Raw genomic sequence first — 24,885 nt, forward strand, 5'->3', positions numbered from 1 at the left:
ATAGGAGAGGCTGGAATCCCTATTTATTAGGTCAGAAAATGTGTTCTGCAAGTAGAGACAGTGTGAGATAGAGGCAGAGATCACTGGGATAAGGAATATTGTGCATAGAGGCTGATGGCACAGCTTAGCAAGCAAGTTACAATAAAACCAGATCAGGAAAGTAGGCAGGGAGAGAATTTTCCAAGGCCTAAAAGACAAGAGGCCTGAATTTAAGCTGCAAAATGAGTCAGGAGACATTTAAAGGAGAACTGACATGTTCAAATTGATGTGCTGAGAAGATGGTTTTAGCAGCTGTGTTTTTTGTGGACTTTTAGTCATCAAGACAGATTTTGATGAGAGCCAAGATGAGAGTTTTGGCTCTCTGGAAAGAAAGAAAAGATTAGATTATAGAAATGTAAAAGGAAGAAGTGGCAAAATTTGAACACTGCCTTGATGTGAAGGGGGAAGGAGGAAAAGATGAACATTCCCAAGATTATAGGCCCAAATGACAGTGCTGATAGTGTGGCTGTCAACAGAAACAGTAAGGGGGTAGAGTGGAAAGTTTTCAGAAGAACAATAAGGATTCAAGTTATGGCTATGTGAACTGATGGGTAAACACTGAAGAAGAGATGCTACGGATTCAGCCTGAAGAGACTTATGTTAGGAGTGGCAAGTTACATTTCTGAGCTGTTCTTTCTGGCTAAGTACAGACAGTCAAAAAGCCTGAGGCTGATTCAATTTAGTCTTTGCAAGTTAGTCTAAATTGCAGATTAAATTGAAACAGAAGTGAACAGACATTTACTTTTGATTCAGGAAATGCAGCCACATGCCTGCAGTAGCTCGGGCCAGAAGATGAGGGGTGCTAGATCACAGCTGTCTGGCACATAGCCAGCATGTGCTGTGTGTTTGTTTCCTCTTCCTGCTGTCCCTGAGGTCTCTGGGATTTGCAGTCCAGAATCACAATAGCAAGACTCTTCAGGGTTGCTCATCACTTCCTCTTTCTGCTTTCAGGTGTCTCTGGGATTTGTAGTCCAGAATCACAGCAGCAAGACTCTGCAGGGTTGTTCATCACTTCTTTTTCCTGCTTCCAGGTGCCTCTGGGATTTGCAGTCCACACTTGCAGCCAGCAGTAAGTTTGAGTGGGAGAAGGGGTGTTTAACACCCTCTCCCTGGCCCCAGACCCCAGCTGGGGTTTGCTGGGGGTGGGGGCAGTGTTTCATCTCTAGACTGGACTACATCCCCAGCTGGGCTTGCCTCCTCGCCTGGGTTTGTCTCCCTCCCTGTTGTCATCCAGCCCTCACTGCTCCAGCTAGGAAGCAGAGGGGCAGGGCCAGCCCAGCTCTCTGGAGCAGACAGCCCAGCCCAGCCCAGGGCTGGAAAGCATGCTGGGATGCTGGGGGACTGTCATTTAACTTGAACCAGGAAGGGGTCTGGGACAGAAGTTTCATAAACCAGTTTGACCCAAATCAGTTAAGTCTGATACTACATTCAACCAGGTTTATCTTAAGTCAGTTTCAGCCATTTTGAAACTGGTTTATGTGTACTGAGCTTCTGTTCTGTTACAGGTTTAAACCAATTTCTGATCACTTAAACTGGTTTATGTGGAACTTCTGTCCCTAGTGTCTGACACAGCAGTTGTTACCAAAAGGAGAATATGATTGTGTGTAACGCTATGAAAAGAGCAAGGAGGATTAAGAGAAAATAGAAATCCTGATATGTGACCTAAAAGAGGTTGCTAGAAATAGTAGTGCAAGCAGTGCCTGTGTAAGAGATGGAATAGACACCAGACTAGAGAGTGTCCTTAGTAAAATGGAGGGATAAGCATTGGAGGCATCACTTCCAAAAGACCCATTGGGATTTCAGAGGAGACATCAAATGTGCCAATAGTCCAGGAAGCAGGTAGAGTACAGTGTCTGCTTTTGGAGAATGGAAAAGACCAGTTTGCTTGTATAGTAAAGGGAAGTAATCAGAAGAGAGTAGGAGGAGGTTAAGAAAGAGAGGAAGGAGTGAAAGGTTAGAAATAGGGAAGAGATAGATTGAGAGGGCAAATGAAGGGGTTAGGGTGGAAAGAAGATGAGAAACCTTGTTATAGGAGAAGGTAATATAAAGGAGTGCAAGATGGCCCTGATAAATTTGGAATTAAAAGTGTCAGAGTGGTCTTGTTCATCTACTTTTTGAAAAAGAAGCAAAATTTGCAGTGGAAGGAGAGCTACCATGTTTTTATAGTGTACCTAACCCATAATAAAATTTCAATAAAACTGAGTTAAAGAACTCTCTTGTGACCTGAGCCACAACAAAACATTCTGCTGGGGAGCTATAGTTATGGTCTTAATAAAATTAAGGGAATGGGGGAAGGAGAGAGATTTCAGTGACAAGCAGAAAGGCTAGTTCTTTAAAGAAAGAAAGAAAGAAAGAAAGAAAACTAAATTAAAAAAACAATGCTTTACAAAAAGCAGGTTAACTTGTTGGGGACAGACATGGTATCCCATGAGGTTTTGGGCCTTGCCAGCCTCATTGTTTTCAGTGAATGTACATTTTTTCAAAACTTATGAAGTTGCCTATCTTCATTTCATTCACATCCATGGTGTGTGACATCTAACTCTTGATGTTCTTTTAAGATGTGTTTATTGTAAGCACTACATCCCATATTAATTCATTTCCCTCCTGTATTCTCAGTGCAGCATAGCAGTACTTTTATTTTCATTTGTGTCTAGCTACTATCTGGGATGCACCAGCTCCTAGGGGAATTTCCCTTTCCCCCCTTAATTCCTACTGATGAATATTTGTCATCTTATTCACAGAACATGGAATCTTCCTCCACAGTTGATTTGGCAGCCACAGAATCACTTGTTCCTTAAAGAGCTAAGCTGTCCCATTTGTATTTCTTTTCCCCTTCTGCTGCTGCTGCCCTCCCCTTCTCTTTTGTGGTAGTATGGCTACTGCAGAACAATTGTAAATTCTGGCAGCAGGAAAAAAGGCCTACTTCCTATTTGATGAGACTGAGAGTTTCCTTTGGAAAGTGGTAAAAGATCTCAGTCCTTTTTACATGATGGAAGAACTGATTGTGCCTAGGAAAACAGCAGCTCTGCAACTGATTGAAGGGAATGTCTGCTGTTTATGTTATTTCTCATTGACCATGGAGAAATTTGAACTTTAAGTGGCACAGCCTTTGCTTTGGGGGCATGCAGAAGAATTTCTTCTACAGCGTTGCCATCATTACATCCACGCCTTTGAAGGTTTGGGGCGAGGGGGAAATCACCTAAGTTCCCCTTCCATTTTTCCTGCATCAAAAGCCTTGTTACAGTGACCAATTCTATGTAATAAAGCGGGTTGAATGCAACTGCCTGAACCCAGAACCACCCTTTGGAATAGCTAGAGGGGATTGATTCAAGATACATAATGGAGCATCTATGCTTTAGTCCCGGAAACTGAGCAATAATCGCCTAAGGAGTTCTCTTGATCTTCATGTGACAAATAATTGGCAACCCCACCCACCCCCAAATTTTTTTTCTCTGTAGTATTTCATTCAGTAGTAATGTGATTTACAAAGAGTCTGTTCACTTCTTTTAAGTTATTTTGTCTGTGTGTTTTTAGATGGGCATATTATTTTTAGGGTTGCTATTTTGATCCATGTTATGCCTTTTTTATTAAACATGTTGCCTTAAAAACATGGTTCTGGTATACCAAGAGTTAAGGAATGAGTTTGGTTGTTTGTGGGTTTGGTTTTTTTTAAGTCCTCTATCTTTATATTTTTAATGTCTGGCTCTATTGCTGTTTCACTTGAAGCCTCTGTCATTATATCCTGTTCCTCCACTATTTGCATATGTGAGCTTAGAAGATGAAATGACACAGATGAAATGCCCATCACATTTTTACTGTACCATGTCTGCCAGCATTTATAAGTCACATATTAGGAACATAATTTTTTATGTCTTTGAAATACTGCCTTTGGATTTGGAGAGAGTGTGAGAATTTTTTAAAAATTAAAGTCAACCTTATTTAAAATCGGGAAGTTGGCATTTTTACCTTTTATTTGAAGACCAGGTATGAGATCATGGTCTCACTGAATTCAGTGACAAAATTTCCATTGATTTCACTTAATTTGTTTAAGGATTTATCTTTAGATTAAGAAAATTTTAATTGTTAGCTCATTTTATACGTGGGTTATGGTGTATTCTCTATTGACTAACTTTTATATGCTAAAGTACCTGTCCTTCCATGCCATTGCAGGAATCTGCCAAATGTCGTTAAGGGGCTAGGAACACCTTTTATGTAGGAGACTCACCAGTAGCATAGAGCTGGTTGAGTGACTAGCCTTACCTTCCTTGAAACCCTTAATATAAGGGTTGCTCAGGGGTGGGGAAGATGCTGCACTCCACAGATTACTGGTTACCCAAAGCTGTTAGGGAGTGATAAGCAGTAGAAACATAAGTTGCTTTTACTTAGGCCCCTGGCAGATGTTCAACTACAGGAACCAAGGAATGATCCCAACAATTTTGTCTTCTGCCATTTTACATATGTATGGCAGGCAGTGCAAGTGGGATTGGGGATCAGATATCAATTAGGTCCTCTTGCCAGTTCAGGGGCATCCTGGGATTGTGATTTGACTCCAATGCATCCCTGAGGCTGGGAGTGGCAGTCAGATAATTGGTACTCCCAATCTTGGGAACCCCAGTCAGATGATTTGTCTGTCCTTACCTTCGATTTAAGGTGTGATGGGAACCAGCCACAAAGTTATTGCATATATTTTGTGTAATAGCTTTGTGGCTTATTCCTTGTGTTATCACGGCATTAATTGCATGGACATGTGGCTGGGTTACTACTAAAGATGTGATTAACTAGTTAATCATGTCTGAAGTGTAACATCTGCCAGGGGCCTTACAGTGGTGGCCACAAAGATTCCTGCTAAATACAGCAGGCCACCTTTCCCCAAGCTCCCGTCCTCCCCAATTCCTGTATCACACATGTGGGGGAAAAAAGGACCTTAAACTCAAGCTCTTAGTTTTCTAGTGCATTTTCAGTCACTACTCAAATCCACACCAGGACAGAACCTGTTGAAGCCTTCCATGGATTTAGTCTCTAATATCCAAAAGCACCTTCTTGAGCCTCCAGTCAATTATGATGTGATTCAAGGCTTTGGCCTCGTTGGTTGAAGCCAAATAAACTTGAAATTCAGACATTTCCTTTTAACGAGTGGTCTGCTAATTGGCATTGAGGTTTAAATATTTGAGTTTGTTAATTTCTCCCTCTCCCCAAATTATGTCTCAGAAAGATTCCCTGGTTGTTGCAGTCTATTAAATCAGACTTATCACGAAGGAAACATTTATTGATATCTTGAGAGACGTGTACGTCTAATTAAGGTTGTGTTACTGTGCATATTTTATATGAAAGCGAATGTTTCCAGCAATTTGACTTTAATCAGGTTTGAAGGGTCTTAATAAGTGTTTGGCAGATTTCTTTTCCTGGACTGAGGGAATGCACTGTATCAGTTTGCTAAATCACATCACTTACCACCATTTCAGGAAGTTCTGCTGCTGAAAGCAATATTTATTTTGTGGTTTCCCATATGGAAATTGTGATAGCTTATCCTACATGGACATTCTTGATGATGTGCTCTAAATCTTATGTATCCCAAGGAAGTTTGAGTATTTGTGAGGTGTTGGTTTGACAATGTGGCTAGTCAATTATTTCAGTTATCTGTTACTTCAAGGCCTTATTCTAGTTTGCAGTATTATTACTAGAAACATAAGGATTCACTATTTATTAATGAATCTAACTTAATAACAAATTTAACATTTAAAAATGCATTGAATTCCTTAAGAAGGATTCACCTTTTAATTTCTAGTTTATCATTCAAGGGTGGCTGCTAGAGGCAACATAAATTTGCACTTTCTTTCATGAATGGAATGCAAGCTTGCTCTTGCCTCATAGCGCTTCCTCTTTATACAGGCACAGCTGTCTTTCTGTCTTTCATTCCCTTTCTGCTTTTCACCCAAATTGACTGTTGCATATATAGCTACTACTGTGGAAGGGAAATGTCATCCCTGAGCACAGGGCCAGCAAAATCCCTGCTCAATTGCTTGAATTCTGCTTAAGCCCTATTTTAAGGATTTAAGCCTGTTTAATCGGTACATATGCATCTTGACCTTAAAGATGACTAAAATTATTACTGTAATAGGTAATGGTTGAAGAGAAGAATTTGTTATTTCCCTTTAAAAATGCTGCCACACAATTACTTAGTTGAATGTTTACATGTATTGGGTTTTTATTCTTATTATAGAACTCGGACTGGGCATGGGGTAAGGATTTGTTTGTTTATGTAATGAACTGTAACACCCCTGTCAAATATGAACACAATATATTTGCATCCCAATTCTGCTGTGAAGGGATACAGTAACCTTATAAGAATCTTTTGCACATTAAGCATTTCTATATTTAGGGAAGCAGTTGTAGCCGTGTTGGTCTAAGGACATAGGCAGACAAGGTTCTTTGGGTAAATCTGTTATCTTTTATTAGACCAGCTTATTAGTTGGTCTAATAAAAGATATCAGATTTACCCAAAGAACCTTGTCTGCCTATATTTAGAGGATGTATTTGTTCTTTGTAAGGTAACTAAAAATATCCCTTGCTTATCAAACTTTCATTGTTTTTTGCCAATCTCCTCTTGTTATTAAATTATTTGTATTACGGTAGCACCCTAAAGGCTCCAAGGCTCCAACTGAGACCTGGGACCATTGTAAAAGGTGCTACACAATTGGTCCCTACCCCAAAGATGTCATAATGAAAACAGACAAGACAAGTAAAATGTGTAAGCAAATAAATATCATTATTCCTATTATACAGATGGGGAACAGAGAGGCAGCATGATTAAGTGACTTGCCCAAGTTCATAGAGAAAGTCTGTGGTAAAACTAGGAATGGAAACCAGACCTTTAGTGTCCCATTCCAATAACTTAATCACAAGACCCTCTTGTCTTTTTGTGACATTACTCCCTAGTAAAATTATTACAAAGGTGTAATAAGTGCGTCTTTTCTGGAGCAAATCTTCCTAAAATGTTAATACATTTTTCTTGTCTCTAGATTTGATGATACTTTTAACACTTTGTGAAAATCAAGGAGACAAATTAAAGAAAAGCAAGAAAAGATAACTGATTTAGAGATTAACTTTAAAAAAGCTCTAAAATTAGATCATGTAATTAGCACTCAGCTTATGAGCATCGACATTTGGTGGAATTACATTTATGCAAACAAATTCAGTTCACATAGTTTAGAAAGACTGAATGATCTTTTATAGAGGAACACAGCTTAAATTTGAGGTTTATATAAGCTTTCCTCATAAATTTACTCCCTCATGTTCAGCCGTTCTTCAAAATCAAGAACACTCAATACTCCTATTCACAGCAAAATAGTATTCAGCCAAAAAAAAAAGTAGGAATGGTTATTAAAATGGCAAAGCAGCAATGATCATAAATGACTGTATTAAGACTTAAGGCATACATATTCCTTAAATTGAAATTGTAGGCCTAAACAACTGTGTTCTGTACTTTTCTTAAGTTTTAAAAATATCTATGAAAGGTTTTTAGTTTTATTTCTTTTAAAACTCTGCTTTAGATGTAGCAGCCCAACTTTCATAAAATCACCCTACCTTTAAGTACCATGGTGCACATTATATATTGACAAAAATATGATGGAAATAGAGGCCAGATCCAGATGTGCCGGCACGTGCATTTCCCCAGGGACAAACAGCAACAGCACAATATGTACCGCTGCTACTTGTCCTGGGGGAACAGCCATGCGCGTGCACTCTGGCGTGCAGCACATGGCCTCCCAGTAGCCTTACCTGGGGTTCTGGGGGCCTCTGAGGGCTCTAGCTGGGGTGATTTGGCAGCAGGGAGCCTGGCTGGCAGCTGGAATGTGGCTCGGGCTAGCCAGGCTCTGGTGTCAGGCGGTGCACACTGCTGCCACATGTGCCGTCCCACTTTTTTTAGGCATGGAGTTTTTTTTACACTAGCATCTCCTCGTGTCAACCCCCCACCCTCCCACTACATATTATCAGTGCGGGGAATGTGTGCATGTGCAGTGCCTGTGGTGTGCAGCGCTGTATACTGCACATGCATGCTCATCTGGACATGACCAGATCTTTTACAGATCCCTCTACACAGGAACTTGAACTGTGAACAATCAACTGGAGTGTAGTGTGAAACTGCTGTTTGGGAAGAAGGAAGGGGACAAAAAGACAACTTGCCATTTTGAAACTGGAAAAAAAACAAATCATATACTAAAAAAATCAAACATCTATTATAACTTTATTTTATTTCAGAAAATATTTTTGTTCTGATTTATGTGCGTTTGCCTAGTGTATCTAGAGATGATTGCATAATAGTTCAAAATACAGTCTTACACTTGTGTATTGTGTATTGTGTATTGTGTGTGGTGGGGTGGGGTGTTTGTGTGGAATGTGGGTATGGTGGGTGGGTATGTAGTTGGGATGGGGGTGTGTGGGAGAGTGTGAGTGTGTGAGTATAGTAGGGGTGGGAGTGTGTGTGGAGGGTGTGGGTGTGTTAGGGGGTATGGTGGGAGTGTGTGTGTGGGGTGTGGGTGTAGGGTAAGCTGTGGGGGGTCCTCAGAGTTCCTGGAGTGTGTGAGTCCCTGGATCTACATGTGGTGGCAGTGAATACATAGCATACAGCTTCCCACACTCCCACTTGAGTCCCCAGCTGTATGTGGGGCCAGCCCCACCCCAGCCGAATAGTGCTCCCTCCCATCCCCAGCTGTACATGGTGGCAGGGGGTGGGGCCAGCTCCACCTGGCCCCATAGAGTGCAGCTCCCACCCTAGCCCCCTGGTACAGGTGGCAGTAGCATGCAGGGCCAGCTCCACCCAGCTCTGTAATATGCAGTTCCTGCCCAAGTCCCCAGCCACACATGGTGGTAGTGTCCAGGGCCAGCCTAGCCCCACAGTGCGCAGCTCCTGCAGTCTCACCTGTCCCCAGTCCTACGTGGTAGCACCATGCAGGGTCAACCCCACAGCGTGCAAGTCCTGTGCTCCTGTAGCATATGAGGACAGCCCTGCTTGGCCCCATAGCATGCAGCTCCCTGTACTCCCAACCCTTTTACCCCAGCGGGAGTCCCTGACCCAGTTGGGCCCTTACCTGAATTCCCATGCTTGCAGGAAGGCAGGCTGGGAACAGCCACAGGATGGCCAGGCCACAAGGAAACCAGTTCCTTTGATTCTTTATGTTCCTCACCAGGTAAGCAAGTAAGGGAAAGGCCCCAAATGCTGAAAACCTTACTTAATGGAGTAGTTTTGGATAGCACTGTGATTGGCTTCTTTATAAATGTCAATTCAGCTGACTTTCTTACCATACATAAGTAAGGATTTGCATTTGGATCTTAATTAATAACTTCTTTTGATTCAGGAGAGTGAAAAATCTGTTCCTTGCTTGCTTTTGAAGGAAGATTGCAGAACAGAAGAGAATTAGTAGGCAAGTTTATGGCCTTGGCTGCAAAATTCAGTGAAACTGGTATTTCAGAATCTTGGTTTATTGTGTAAAGATTATGCAATATTAAGTGCACAACCCTCTGGTTTGACTCTATATGTGAATGTGTGTGTGAATAAACCAGCAGTAATTAGTAGGTGTGTCTACACACGCATTTACTGCATATATAGTAAGTGCTTTTTAGGCAGGCATCTACATGTGCAGCCTTTAAAGTGCAATAGCACTGTGCGTGGACTGTCTTGGGACTAAAGTCAGTACCAAGTCAGTCCACACACACACTGTTACTGCAGAGTAAGGTGTCTACACGTGCATTATTGTATGGTAACTAATTGGGCATAAATTTGATACGTGCATCATGCATAAATTGGGTGTAAATTTGATACCTGCATCATTGTTAGTCAGTGAGGTAAATTTAATCCCAAGGACCACACTGGGCACGTCTACACGTGCACATTTACTGCACAGTAATTTAAGTTACTGTGCAGTAACTGCAAATGACTGTGCAGTAACTATGGTGACTTACATGATGCAGGTATCAAATTTATGCCCAAGGCGGTGTAAGTCACCTTAGTTACTGTGCAGTACAGGTGTGCACATGTAGACGTATGTTCATACTACACAGTAATTTTTGGTTACTGCGCAGTAACCTAAATTACTGTGCAGTTAATGTGACATGTAGACACACCTAGTGTGTTGTACTTGGCACTAAATTTACCTCAGTGACTAATAATGGATTAAAAAGTATCCAAATGTATCTTTTTACTATAGCAATAAATGGATAACAAACAACAAATGAAAACCTGACAAGGTAGACATTAAAAACCACTATATATGTGTATATCTATATATTATACACATACATTATTAGGGAGTGTACTAATAAAGATTTTCTTGGCTGATATTGATGGCTGATTGTTAACTAGTCATATTGACCAATACCGATCTGATAGCCAATTTACAGGAATGCAGCCCAGCAGCTTGAAGAGCAACATCCTGCCAGTAAGTCTGTGGGGGAAGAAGGGTCATGGGGCAGAGGGCAGATCGAGGTCAGGGATGGGGGTAGGTGCCACCCAGCCAGAGCAGTGAATGTGACCCAAGAGCAGAGCACAGGATGAAGTGGTGGGTGGTTCGTCCAGGGAATGTGGGAAGGATGGGGAGGGGTGGGTGGCTCCCCGCTGCTGCACACACACTTGTGGGAGGCATGTGGCCCCCTGGATTTGTGCGTTGGGCAAAGGTGGGCTGCCCACTGCAGGCTTAGGGCCAGGGGCTATGCCAGCCTCTTCTCGGTGGAGGGGCTGGGCTGAAGCTGTGCTTGGGTAGGGTGGGCTCAGCAGGAGCAGAGTGCAGTGCCCCAAGCAAGGGGCAGTGATGGGGAGGTTTGGAGGGCTATAACCATCCCAAAAATCCCTGTAGCCTCCCCCATATCTGCCACCTGTCCTATGCCGCTGAGGCCACCCCGTCCCACCAGCTCCCTTTTGCCGCTGAGGCCACCCCGTCCCACCAGCTCCGAGTGCAGCTCTGGCCCAGACCCTCCACTAGGAAGAGGCTGGCACAGCCCTTGGCCCTGACCCTGCAGTGGGCAACCCACCCTCGCCCTGTGCACAGGTCCAGGGGGCACATGCCCCTCATGCCTCCCTCAGGGGGCCACACAGCGCCACCCTTTCATGCCCCCCAGACGAGCCACCCATGGCTCCATCCCATACCCCACCCCAGTTAGGCAGTGTCTGCCCCTGCCCCATTCCTTCCCCAACCATGGGAGGCCTTGATCTGCGCCCCCCCCCATCCCTTCCCCCCACAGACTTACCGGCAGGATGCCGCTCTCCAAGCAGCTGGGCTACATTCCTGGCCATGTGCATACTGTGGCTGCACATGTACATGAGGCATTTATTGGTGACATTATCAGCTGAAAAAAAGCTGATTGCCAAGTAATGTTAATTTTCCTATTATTGGTGCTGATCTGATATGCAACTGATATATTGGTGCACCTCTATACAATATATTGTTCCTTGGTGGCAAATAAGCTGCAAGCAAGCTTCACTGTTTCTGAGACCTTCTTGTACTCTGAATCTGTAAAAGGGAAACAGAAAACCCCCCAAAATTAAAAACCAGCTGTCTGAACACCTTTACTCAGTTTCAGGTCTTAATGCTTGGTCCTTGATGTTAGTGCCTGAAACTCCAACTTATGCAGAATCCACCACCACCCTCTTACTGAAGCTTTTCAAACGTCTAAGAGCTGCTCTAAGTGCAGATTGAATCCATCTGCTCTGCAGCCTCTGGATGAATCCAATGCACTTGTGCTCTATTTCTTTTTCCCAGGAGGCGCTGAGAGCAAGATACATGTTTCTCTGGTTGAAAAAAAAGTTAGTAAAATTCCCCTCAACCTCTTTCAGTTCCTGGATCTCTAGACAGATTTGTTACTCCTCTGGCAGCAGGAGCCAGGGCTCACCCTGCCCTGATCAGTCAGGGGGGTTTATTTCTTTTTAAAAGAACAGTCCATTTCATTCAACCAAACCCTGTCCCCCTTCCCAAAGGATACCCACAGAACATACCCCTCTGGGCCCCAGCTACCACAACCCAACTCTCAAACCTGGTTGCTGAGATTATATTTACTCCCTTTGACCTCAATGGTTCACCCAATACGGCTGTCAGCCACCACGTTTCCCCACTAAGCATGCTCAAGAGGATCTCATTGACCTCACCAAGTTGGATGCATTCTGAAACATTCTTTCCTACAGTACAAGGGGTTACAATAGGCTGTTTGCATTTTCTTCTCCTGGAAGCAGAGGTGGTTATAGCAGGCTGTAGACCTGTCACTGCAAATGGCTCTTGCAGGATAGAAGCAAGAAATAAATTGTCCTTCCCATTTCAAATTCTATATAAGAATTTTGAGCTGTTAAAGCAGGACCTCTATCATGTAGACCTGTTGGCCTAGACAAGACTTTCCAAATCCTCAGGATTGTGACCCCTTTCCATCCAAACTGGTGAGACCTCAAAGGAAGACAGATTATGGTAAAGTACTGGATTGGGAGTCAGTCAATGTGATTTCAATTTCTTGCTCTGCCCCCAACTTCCTGTGTGACCTTGGGTAAGTTGCATTGGGCCAAATCCAGAGAAGGACCTATGTGCCTGAAGCACAACTTAACTTGAACGCAGGTACTAAAGTTCAAATGAGCAAGCCACAAACTGCTTTCACCCACCGTTTACTGTAAGGTGGGTGAAGTCAAAGACTCAGATTCAATTCCTTCCTCAGTACAGAGTAGATTCAAACCCAGAGCTCCCACTTTCCAGAACAATACCATAATCTGCATATTATAGGGTAGGATGTGGGCACTCTCCACCCTTGGTACTGAAGCTGTGCCATTGTACATGGCCAACAATATACATTCATAGGAGAGAAAGTTAGAAGAGGGAGCATGACTCAGTAGTCTAGTGATGAGGACACTCCCATGGGAGAGGGAAGTCCTAAATTCTGATCTCTGCTTCCAGGGATTGCTTATGCATTTTGCAGTTACTGGATGATACATAACAGTGTTGGAGGCAGGGACTGGAGCCGAGCACTTGCCTTTTTAAAGTAACTTAAGGATTTTGGTAGCTTTAAAAAAAATATTACTCATGGTCACTAATGGTAATGTACCTTTTATAAAGACAGAAAGATTAAAAGGGATTTTAAAATATGGAACGAAAGAGCAGATCGAGGATTTTGCACAGTAAGGCATTTTATTTAGTAAGTAGTGAATTTGGATTAGGTTTTAGAGAACTTTTGTGTCTTGGACCTGTTGAGCTGAAGTTTTGCTTAATGTAACCCATAGAGAGCACAGGCAAAGTCACCGCAACTAGCAATGTCAATATTTGGAGAGGATGTGAATGATAACTTTAGAATAAATGAAATGTAGATGCCCTTATTGGATTAAATTGCATATGAAACTGAACATCTTGAAAATAAACTACAATAAAAACATGAACATATTTATTAGGGTAACGCTATATGAAATCCAGATAGACAAATTATAAATATAAATAATGGAGCCTAGATAGTGAAATCCTACTGAAATTTAAGAGCTACAAGTTAACATCCTGGCATTGCCTGAATGAGTTTTTTAAATGATAGCACAAAAGCACATTTTAAAAACTCATGTCCTGCTGCACGATTATGAAAGGAAACTGCAGAATTACTGTCCCACTTTTATGAGCAGGACCTTGTCTGTTACAGCTATGTATGCACTAGAGACTTATAAAAGGGCAGGGAAGGGTAGAGGTAAGATGAAAATACGACTTTTCTCAACAATATTATATTAAAACAGTTAATATCCATATTTTAGTTCTACCATTTTAATTTAATATATTCCATTTATATAGAAAGCATAAATAATCCTTAATTTACAGTTTTGTATTACTCATATTTAAGAGAGATACACTCAAGTACAGCTAGCTAAAACCTTAAATATATTCTAACCTGGTTTCTTTAAAAAAAAAAAACCCAAATACCAACACCCCCCCACAAAAAACCTACAGCTTAATTTCCAGAAGATGCACTCATTTCACAAATAAAAGGGGAAAAAGCTCCCAACCAACAAACCAAAGTAAATGGGTTTTTTTCCTCAGACATAAGTAATCAAAGTTATAGTGGAAACAATGGTAGAGAATCACCTGATGTGCAAAACAAACCAAATGATGGTACCTGTGAACTGTATCTCGCACACAAAAAAAAACCCATCGTGTCATTCAATACTGTAGTTTCATCTTTGGTTCTTTTCTGAACATGTAATATCAGCTAATGCACTTTTACAAAGTTTCATTTTTCAATTAATATGTTTTATTTCATACTTGTTCCAAGTTGAAACAAGAGCTATATTTGCAGCTAAGGAAAGCAAAGATGAAACTTTGTTCTCTCTTTTGTGCTCAGCCGTACAATTTATTTTTCTCCTGGCAACAGATTTTAAATCTCTTTGCCTTTTTTTTTTTTCATGGGAACTGTTTGGTAAGTGCCGACTTTAGAGCTGACAAAGCTTTGTGTGGTTTTTTTCCTTTGCCTGGTTTCTGTGTCTGTGTGTGCAGGCATGCATTCATTAACGTAATTCCTCAACATTCAACAAGAGCACATCATAAACCAGGGGAAAAAAAGGCTCATAAATATTTAGATCCTCCCGTCTACCTTCCATACTAAAGTGAAAAAGAGTATTTAGTAGGGACTTGGTCTGAGTTAATCTGCATGTGAATTGAAAGGGGGTACAAAAGGATGAAAAGGTGGTGGAAACTAGCATACAAACCCCATAGTCTCCAGGGGGTCATTCATCTTGTTCTTGTCAATACAATCTCAGTCTCACTGCTTGGCTGTTTTCTGCGCATGACCAAATAGACTAGCTTTACAAAGAAAATGTTGCAAAGGATGTGCGTGTTTTGTTCCTGTTTGGTTCTGTCATGTAATTTTTGTGGAGGAGAAGGAAAGTACCTCACATTTTGGGAGTAACTGGCTTCTCTAATAGCCGCTTTGCATGTTTGCAGCCCACACACTGACATCTGAACTTAGTAATTTACATAAATAGACAAACAGAATGAGTGTGAAGCAATTTTTGGATGATAATTAATGATGGAAAACACTTTGCATTTCAGAGTCTACCTCCCTTCCCACAGTGCTTATATAAGAATCTTAGACATTTTAGTCTTATTTGGCATACAGTTGAAAGATTATATTATGAGCTTATTTACTGTGAATCAAAATTGAAGTCTGTGTTTCTGTCAAAAAAGTCCACAATATCAAACGTATCCCTGATATGGTATTGAAAAGAAGCCCAATAATCATCTTATAGGAAATAAGTGCCTTTCTTCCCAGGAATTCAGCAAAGGGTTAATCCAGGAACTTCTGCTATAATATATCCACAGTTCTGCATCAAATGTTATTTTAAAGAACTCTGAGATTTTTCAAAGTGAAAGCAGCTTTTATACGTACAATAGTATATCAGTCTTATTTTACTGCTATTGAAAAAAACCCAAACTAATGAAAAAGGATTACAAATTTTTCTAATGACTTGGTACTTACAATTACTATGTTTAGATTGTTGTCTTACCCAAATGGACCCAAAGACCACTAAATTGTGTGAGCGGGGAGGTTTCAGATAATGGTTCTGTATGTGATAGAACTACGGATCAGACATCAGCAGGCCACAGTGGACCTTTTCTGGTTGTTTGAACAAGTCCAGAAGGCAGTCAAGTTGAAAAAATTAATGTAAATTGTTCTTTCATTTAATGAACTCTGTGTACAATGTGGAGGTAAAAGGGAGAAACAAATAAATACATTAAAGAAAGGCCTGTCCCATCACAAAATATTTTAACATTTTAAATTGTTTAAACTTTTATTAATTTACTATGTTGGGCTCTTGCTGATACTAGCATGCTGGCAGCTAGCTGCCCGACTAGCATAAAGTAGACAAGTTTAAGAAAATGTAACTTGATTTCCACAGTTAAGTCTTTTCTCCATTAAAATAAGCACTCAATATTTTTTTATTATTAGCTTTAACAAAGGCATGTTTAAAGAACTCCATTATTAGTAAAAAGCAGTAAATGTATAAATATAGCCTTGGTCATAGAGCACAATGCAATTGACCCCATTCATTACTTATCATCTTACTGCTGTCACTGCCTCAAAGAACTTCATCCATTCTGAAATGTTATTAATGGTATACCCAGAGCCAGACATGGGCATGGGCGAATTGGGCAGCTGCCCAGGGACCGGAAAGAAAAGAGGCCCAAAAATGGTAATTTTTTTTCCATTGTCCAATTATTATTATCATCATCTCTGGCGAAGGAGGGCCTGATACTAAAAGTGTGCCTGGGGCCGCCAGGAGTCTAGGTACGGTGCTGGGTATACTACATCTATACTCAGAGGGTGAGGGCTCATTTCAGAGTCAGCCAACGGGATAAGTGTTTACAAACTGCACAATGGAGCAGAATAGATGGGATTAATGCAACCATATTAATGCAAGCCAGCAGTATAACATCTGCCAGAAATATTTCACCTAGAAGAAATGATGAAGAGGGAGGTATGTTTAAAGAAGGATCTTACAGTGTTCTGCCTGGAGAAACAGATGCCTAAGAGTTAATGCCTGCCTGTAAAACTCTGGGAACCAGTAGCTTTCCTTGAGGTTAAAGGAAAACTGAGCTTAGCTGTCTGTCCTAACCCTCTCTTCTTTTTGGAAGGCAAAGTAGTTTGCAAGGTTGGCAACAAATGTGAGGGACTTTCCAGGCCTTCCTCAGGGAAAGAAAGCTGCTTAGGAATAGACTAGTTAACACCTGAGTCGGTGTTCATCTTCTGTGGGTTCTTTGTAGTTTTATTTTGATTAAAGAGAGTTGTCCCTACCTTGCCCTGAGGAGCATTTTCTTCATAGTTCTTGCCCTGACCTGTTGTGTTGGTGGATGTTGTCATAATAGGACTGAACATCAGTTTATAAATCACAAAAACCAGCATGAGTGTGTCAGCTACAAAACTGGATATTGGATTACAATGCCTAGGAAAGTGAAACCAGCAGTAGTTTGCTGTTTGTGATCAGAGGACAGCAGTCTGTTACTTAAATCTGGAGGTGGAGCCACAGGCTGGAAAAACAAAATAAAAATTAGCATGCCTAGTGGCTCTCAAAAAAACTTGAGGGAGTTAATAGTACATAACCTTTAAAACTAGACACAGTTATGTAAACACATGAAAGGGTGCAGAAAATGGGTCATGTAACCCTAGCAGATCTAAATAAATATACTTTCCTTAATAATTTTGTTGGGAGAGACTTCCCAGAGTTCTAACAGTCATCCTTAATTCAGTAGTGGTACTGTAAATTTTGTGAAAGAAAGCTATTTAGCTTGCCACTGGCCAATGAAGACATAACCTTAACAAATCTGTCTTTTAAAATGTGTTAACTTATTTAAAAAATTATAATGCACATATATGACATTTTACATGTTTATAAATAAGTTTGAATCTTGTAGAATCAGCTGTTTAGAGACAGGCAAACAAAAGCCCCATTTGAATATATCAGAAGTATATTGTTTCTCTCTCCTCCCCAGTCAAAACTCAAACAGTTCATCTGGTTTTGTTCAGCTTTCCGAAAACCTCTCACCTTTAGATTGAGATCAATGATGGAAAATTTCAGTCTGAAAGAAATATTAGAAAAAATTATGAGAACTGGAGAGGAGACTATCAGAATGGAACTGTCATTTCCAAACACTTCAGTCTTATCTATGGTGCCTGTTACACTAGATAGCTCCAGTGATAATTTCAGTTCTGTTGATTACAGGTTACTTTAGCTTGCTCTTATGCCCTAACTAGACTTTCAGTTTAGTCTGCCATCCCCTCCAATGCATTTAATACCATGAGTTCTTGTCTGTACATTCTTGAAAAACATCCTTGTGGGATAGCATTTTAATCAGTGGCACCACACCGTGATCAGGTGAGTAAGATTACCTTTCTACCTATACCTGCATAATACCTATTGTACGCAGGCACCTCCTAGACAGTCTAATCCTGCAAGTCTTTATTCAGACGGGCAGTTGTTTACATGCAGCAGAATGAGTTATACTTTCTGTCACAAACCTGCCACCCAGATTACTGTTCAGAACTAAAAGCATGAAGCTCATTTGCTACAGTTTTATTACATTTGTCATTTGATAAAATCTTTCAAATACGTATATGAGTGTAAATCAATGATGTGAAAAGGTATTAAACTCCCCCAGACTACGCTAAGTTCATGCTTATGTAACCTTTCTTCAGAGTTCCTGATACGCAGGCCCATTTAACCTTGTAGCTATCCTTATAATACATATAAATACTAGTTTACATAGGGGGTCTTTATATATTGTTTCCAATTATCTTGTTTTGGATAGGAATGTACATCTTGTGCATTTTCCCCTGCAACTAGACATCTTTCTATTAAACTAGTGACCAGTATATCACTAAATAAACAGACATGCAACCCTGGATCAAGTGATTGGGCTGTGTTTTATTCTGGGGGACCTGGCTTCCTTTTGAGCTGTAACAGCTGATACCTTTTGGCTTTAAGCCCAGGATCCTGTTTACTGGGACTGCCGTGATTCCTCCTTGGAGGTCCAATGACAGTCAAAAAAAAAGGCACTGGCTAAATCTGTTCAGAAGTGCTAATACATAAGGCACATATTTTTTAATGCTTCCTGTAACTTCAGAGGAGATCCTGAGGTATATCCAAATCCTTCAGTAATCATTCTTTGCACTTATATATAAAGGTTTTCATCTAAGCAAACGTCTTAAAGTAGTTTAGTAAAAAGCATTTCATGGCTTTTGAAATGTAAAAGTGGTGGAAAAGACCCTAGGGCATCTCAGTACTACAAAGCATATGGCTGCTATGTTCCAGTGGAGAACTCCCAAGTTCAGCTGCAAGCGTGAAGGAAAGTTTGGGCAAGAATGAAGGAAATAAGCAGGGCCCCATCTTCCTCTCGCGTAGAAAATACCGGAGAAAAATACCACAGAGAATGTTGTGATGTTAGACACTGTTTCTGCTGCTCCCTCTTTTGAGGAAGGATGTGAACCCCCATGTGCACTCACTTACCTATGAATTGATAAAGCAGGAAGCCAGGCCTCTAAACACACTGGAGTATGACAATTTGCATGAAAAAAATCAAACCATAAGGGCATCTGTATACAGAACCAATAAGCACAGTAGTGTTGCATGGCTGTCCTTTGCTTTGGCTGAATGCTTTTGAGTAAATGCAGTTGATCTCCTAGAGCTTTTTGAGACTTTTGTAACTTACCCTGAGCATGTCCTAACATTCATTAATGTGCTGTAGTTACTGTGCATTTAGTTTAGTACTTTCTTAATGACCGAATACACAGTAACTACATTTACTGTGTAGTAGTGCCAGCACATTTTTTTGTAACACTTACTGTGCAGTAGCCTAATAATGCTGTGCAGTAGGTTATTAGCATGGTTTTTGACAGTCTCACTACTGCACAGTATTATTAGGCTACCGTCCAGGAAGCGTCTTGTGTAGATGTGACCACAGTTTGTTTCTTTCCAAGCCTTCTACCAGAAGGGGAAAATCTGTGGTTATAAAATGTAAAGAATGCTGAGGCAAGGATTTGGGGTCCCGGGAGGTGAGCTGTCTGCTGAGAGCCTATATTTGGGATGTGCAGAAAGACTGCCAAGGCTCACCGATCCCTCAGTGGTTTTCAAACTGTTTTGCAGAACCCTGGGGTTCCATGAAGAGACTGGAGGTAATGGTGAAGTGGGGCAGGAGTGGTATGCCACCCTTGCCAGGCTGGGTTGACTGGCTTTGCATCAAACAGACTAGGATTCGTGAACCTGAGATGGGGAAAGTATGAGGTCAGCAGAACTAAGCTGCTAGACTTCAAAAAGGCAGATTTCAACTGATACAAGGAGTTAATGGGCATGTTGCCATGGGAAGACAGATTGAAGGATAAGGCACCCAAGAGGGCTGGAAGCTTCTAAAGGGCACACTATTGGCAGCCCAACAAGAAACTGTTCTGATACGATGGAAGTATAAGAAGAATGGCAAGAGACCAATGTGGCTGCATGAGGAGCTTCTTGGATGCCTCAAATGCAAAAGGAAAGCATATGGGCAATGGAAAGGTGGATAGGTCATTAAGGAAGTATACCAGGAAACAACAAGAACTTGCAGGAACAAAATCAGGAAGGCAAAGGGGCGGGGGGGGCGCATAAAAATGAGCTGTGAGGGAAGTTAAAGACAACAAGGAGAGGTTTTATAAGCATGTTAACCAGAAAAAAAGGCCCAGAAAATTGCAGGTTCACTGTTAAATAGCCGGCATGGAGAACTCTAACAGAAGCTGCAAGGGAGACAGAGCTACTTGACAGTTACTTTGCTGTTAACCTGCCACCAGACACCTAATAAAGACTACTTGGATAAGGAAGGGGTGAGATAACAAAAAAACTAGAGAGCTCTTAATGAATGAATTCAAGTCGGCAGGGCCTAATGAACTTTATGCCAGGGTACTACAGGAACGGGCAGACAACATCTCTGAACCCTTGGCAGTGATCTTCACGAATTCATGGGAGATGGGCGAGGTACCAGAAGACTGGAAAAAGGCCAATGTAGTGTCCCTCTTTAAAAAAAAAGGCAACAAAGAGGATCTGGGGAACTGCAGACCAGTTAACCTCATGTCAATACCTGGGAAGTTACTAGACAATATCCTAAGAAAATCCATTTTCAAGCATTTGGAGGAGGAAAGGCTGTTCACAAGCAGCCAGCATGGATTTATGATGAAATCATTCCAAATCAATTTGCTTTCTTTCTTCAACAAGATAGCTAGTTGGGTGGGAGAAGGGAATGCTGTGATATAGTGTATCTGGATGGCTTTTGATATGGTTCCATGTGATCTTTTCAAACAAAGTGAAGAAATGTAGGCTGAAAAAAACTACTATATGGTGGATTGACAACTGGCTCTGTAGCCACCAGCAAAATTATAAATCAATCCATGTCAGAATGGCAGGAGTTTTTGAATGGAGTCCCCCAAGAGTCCATCCTGGGCCAGTGCTGCTCACCATGTTTACTGTATTAATAATGTGGATGCTGGCATAGGAAGCTTCTTGAGCAAAACTGCAGACAACACAGAACTAGGAAGGACTGTGAACATGCTGAAGGACAGGAGCACAATGCAGAAGGATCTTAACAGCTTGCAAAACTGGGCTGAAGCTTGAAGTTTAATGCTGACAAATGCAAGGTATTATACTTTAAGATAACCCCCCCACCCAGTAACTGGATTTTAATTATGAAAAAATTACGACAAATTAATAAATTGTCCACGTACAGATTCTAATTATTGGGGGAGGGGCTATCTTAAATTTGAAGTTGTCTTGGATTCAGGTAACTACAATCTCTTTCTTGCTGCACAGAGAAAACACAGACCAATGGCTTGAAGTTGCAGCAGTCAGGAAAAACTTCATCACTGTTAGAACTGTGCGGCAATGGAATAGACTGCCTAGGGAAGCTGTGGACTCTCCATCATTGGAGGTGTTCAAGAGGTTGGGCAGGCATTAGTCAGGGATGATCTAGGAGTAGCTATGCCTGTGCTTTATTATGGGTACGCCCTATGCTTCTGGGCTTTGCTGTTTGCCACATGGGGCCAGGAAGGATTTTTTTCCCTTTCCTGTTGATACATATGTCAGGGTGGTCTTTTTTCCTCATTCCTTCAAAGCACTGCGTGTTGGCTGCAGCTAGTACTGATGATTTTGAGTTGGGTGTGCCAATGCTTCTGGTTGAAACAAATCTGGAGGGTCCTGGCTAGAGTGTTTTAACCCTCCACTCAGGGTTGGACCTTGGGTCAGGGAGGAATTTTACTCCACGGTCAGACTGCAGGGAGTTTTGCCTTCCTTTGGCGTGGGGGGCATGGCCCTCTTCCTTGCATTGCTCGAGTGTATTTTAACAACTGTCGCAGCAGCAGAACATTAGCCAGCATTGTTGCCCTGTTTTACCTTTAGTAGGTTAGGGTGTTAAACTTTGTGATTGTGTCAGGGTTGACTGTGTAGTTTTACTAACAGACTGGACAATTGATTTGTATAGGATGGTTTGGGTAGGGATGAACCTGGCAGGGAGGCTGGACTAGGTGACCTCTGAAGGTCCCTTCCAGCCCTACTTTTCTATGATCCTATGATTTCGTCTTCCATTTTTTAACTTGTATAAAAAGACATTCTGTATTTAACAAAGGTAAATACAGTATTTATAAAGAATTACAAAGAATTACTCAGAAGGAACAATACCTATCAAGGGCTATGCAACATGAAATAATATTTTGTCATGCTTTCAGATTGACAAACAATACTTTATTACCAAACTACACTAATAAAAACCAACACCTGTGCTTTGCCTAAAAGTTTTACAGATGGCTATGTCTGGCTACATACAAGATAAACTCCTTATGGGTAACGACTGCTGCCATTTACATTTACAACATGAAGCACAGATAATACTTCACTAATAAATCATAGTGCAAATCAACGAACATGTACCTGTACAGTTTGGGTCTGCTAATGTGTGAATTAGTATTTCCATGTTAAAGTGCTACTTACTTTAATCTATTCACAAACAATACATTTAAGGTTGAAAGTGCCTCGGTTGTATCTAGCAACAACCAGCCCAGCATTAAGCCTTACCAAAATACTGGCCTCCTAAAGAGAAATCTGTATTGGAATGTCTGGAAATCAATTCTGTGTCATCTAATCTCTAATTTGCCATCACCAAACCTGATTAAGGTCATCCTCCTCAACCTTAGCCTGGCCACCTCTTTCAGTCTATGGTGGAAACATGTTGCTGGTTATATTATTTGTTACATAAAATACTCTTTATTTTTAAGACTATACTTTTAACTATAGCAAGAAAGCTGCAATTAGAAGGAAATATCCATAACTTTAAAAGACTACACTTTTAACTACAGCAACTGAGACAGGTTGGATTAACCTAAAAAAAAGTTGTAGGTACATTGTTTCTTAAAATAGATAGGTATATTACCTCTTAAAATAATGTTAAAGGTACATTAGAAAATGGGACGTTATAAAGTTGACTCAATATTAACACCCAATGGCTAGCATAAATCAGACTGGTGATGGCGAGATCTATGCAGGATTACACTAAAGCTAAAAACTGTCAAGATTCTTTATTTTTTCATTTCCAAATAGTCTACTATCAGAATATTTCAAAAGGTGCACAACTTTTTTTATAAAAAGAAGGGTGATTGCGCCCGAATGCTTGCAAAGAACCTTTTTTCAACTACTCAGTTGGTTTAATAAAAGATATCACATCTACCCAAAGAACCTTGCCAACTTTTTATAAAACATTTATATGCGATAACTGGACTTAATTTGCTATGACATTATTCTAATCTGTACTACTTACTGCTCCAACTGGGTACAGACAGGTTATTTTACACTCTTTTTTTCCTACTCCCTGGGAACTTCTATCCCTTTTTCCACTCCTACTCAGATTTGGTTTTCCCTTCCCTTGCTGCCTCCTCCTTTTCCCCACTGACATGCCCAAGGTGAATCTGGCCCATATAGCACTTCATTCTCAGCTTTTGCTGGGTATGATGCAAAGTGACACTGACCTGTGTGCATGGTTCCTCACAGACCCTGTAAAGAAAAACCTGCAAGACACTGACTATGCACTTAACAATTCTACTAGTGCAGCATGAACTGTAAGAATCTATACATTACAGGAACTCCTTAGGAAATTGAAAGGATGTTTTTGTATGGAAAATGCAGGTAAACAACATTCCAGGTGACTGAACTATACTAATCTGGCATGGCACGACTGTAAGGACGCTGACGTGGTAATAATAAAAGAACTAAGAGACTCCAGTGCAGTACAGTATTCATATAAGATAGAGCTACCATAAAAATACCTACAGAGGCACTAGTTATTTATAAAATGCTTCATGCTTTGACTTCATTACTGAAAGTGAACCCACGTTTAAGATTTATCAAGCCACCCTAATTTGATGAACCACAGGAAACAGAAGGAAAGGAAATGTGGAATGGGTTTCTTCCTGGGAAGGCTGCCAGGAGAAAGACTTAGGTGGAAGGTGGAGAGACTATTTTCTTGATCTTTTTCTCCCCTGTTTTCAATTAAAAATAAATAAATCCTGTTCGTCAGTAAATATTCTTGTAAATGCTATAAGAGACTAGTGAAACATGGCAGTAGGTTCAATACTAATTCAAGTGAAGCCTTGTTTAATTAATTTCTCTCCTCTTGCCAAATTCCACGGGCAATCCCCTCCTCACCCCCCCAAAAGAAGACCTAAACAGTACAAGAAGAGCAAGAAAGCTCCTATCTTTTTTCTCTTCCTTGTCTTTTCCTCTCCTGCACAGAACTTTCCAAAATACTAATGGTAATGCTTCTGTGAGCAAAGGTACAGCCTGAAGTGTCTTGCATTTTAGGGCTGGAGCTCTGACATGATACTTAGTTTTGTAATGGATAAAGTGGATCAAGGTGGTGCCAATATTGGCAGATAAAGTCTTGGAGAGGATGTCGATCTCATTTTCTTGGCTAAAATTTCAGGCAGTGGGGCTCACATAGAGTAAACCCAGAGTACTGGTTTACCTGACAAAGAATTTTTTCCTGGGATTCTATGTACAGGCTCATTGTTGCACTTGAAGTACCTGTGAAGCATCAATTTTGCTGTGGGTCAATCAAGATGAATTGCCCTTCAAGATGCATATGTAAATGATTATGTCCTCTGCTCCACTTCCCCACCATGTCTTCAATATCACTAATTATAAGATACTGTTAATTCTCTTGTTGACTTTCAGAGTGGGCAGCGTTATGCTCTTTTCTCTTAGGTTGCAATAGGTAATTGTGTAAATTGTTTTTTCCTACGCTTGTTCCACAGTGGTATTCTGTCTAATGTGTAAAAGTATGTGTCCTT

The 24,885-nt window shown here is 40.9% G+C and overlaps 1 long non-coding RNA gene across 2 annotated transcripts in view; it reads right to left on the minus strand.

The window, feature by feature from the left end:
• The window catches only part of LOC109281207 (uncharacterized), a 72,649-nt gene that overhangs the window by 42,042 nt on the left and 5,722 nt on the right, over nt 1-24,885 (minus strand). For both annotated transcript variants that reach the window (XR_009455614.1, XR_002087773.2), the window contains exon 3: nt 17,579-17,612. This is a non-coding gene — a long non-coding RNA (uncharacterized LOC109281207). The remainder of the gene's footprint in view (nt 1-17,578; nt 17,613-24,885) is intronic.

The sequence above is a fragment of the Alligator mississippiensis genome, chromosome 1, assembly GCF_030867095.1.
Source record: "Alligator mississippiensis isolate rAllMis1 chromosome 1, rAllMis1, whole genome shotgun sequence".
NCBI classification, from domain to species: Eukaryota; Metazoa; Chordata; order Crocodylia; family Alligatoridae; genus Alligator; species Alligator mississippiensis.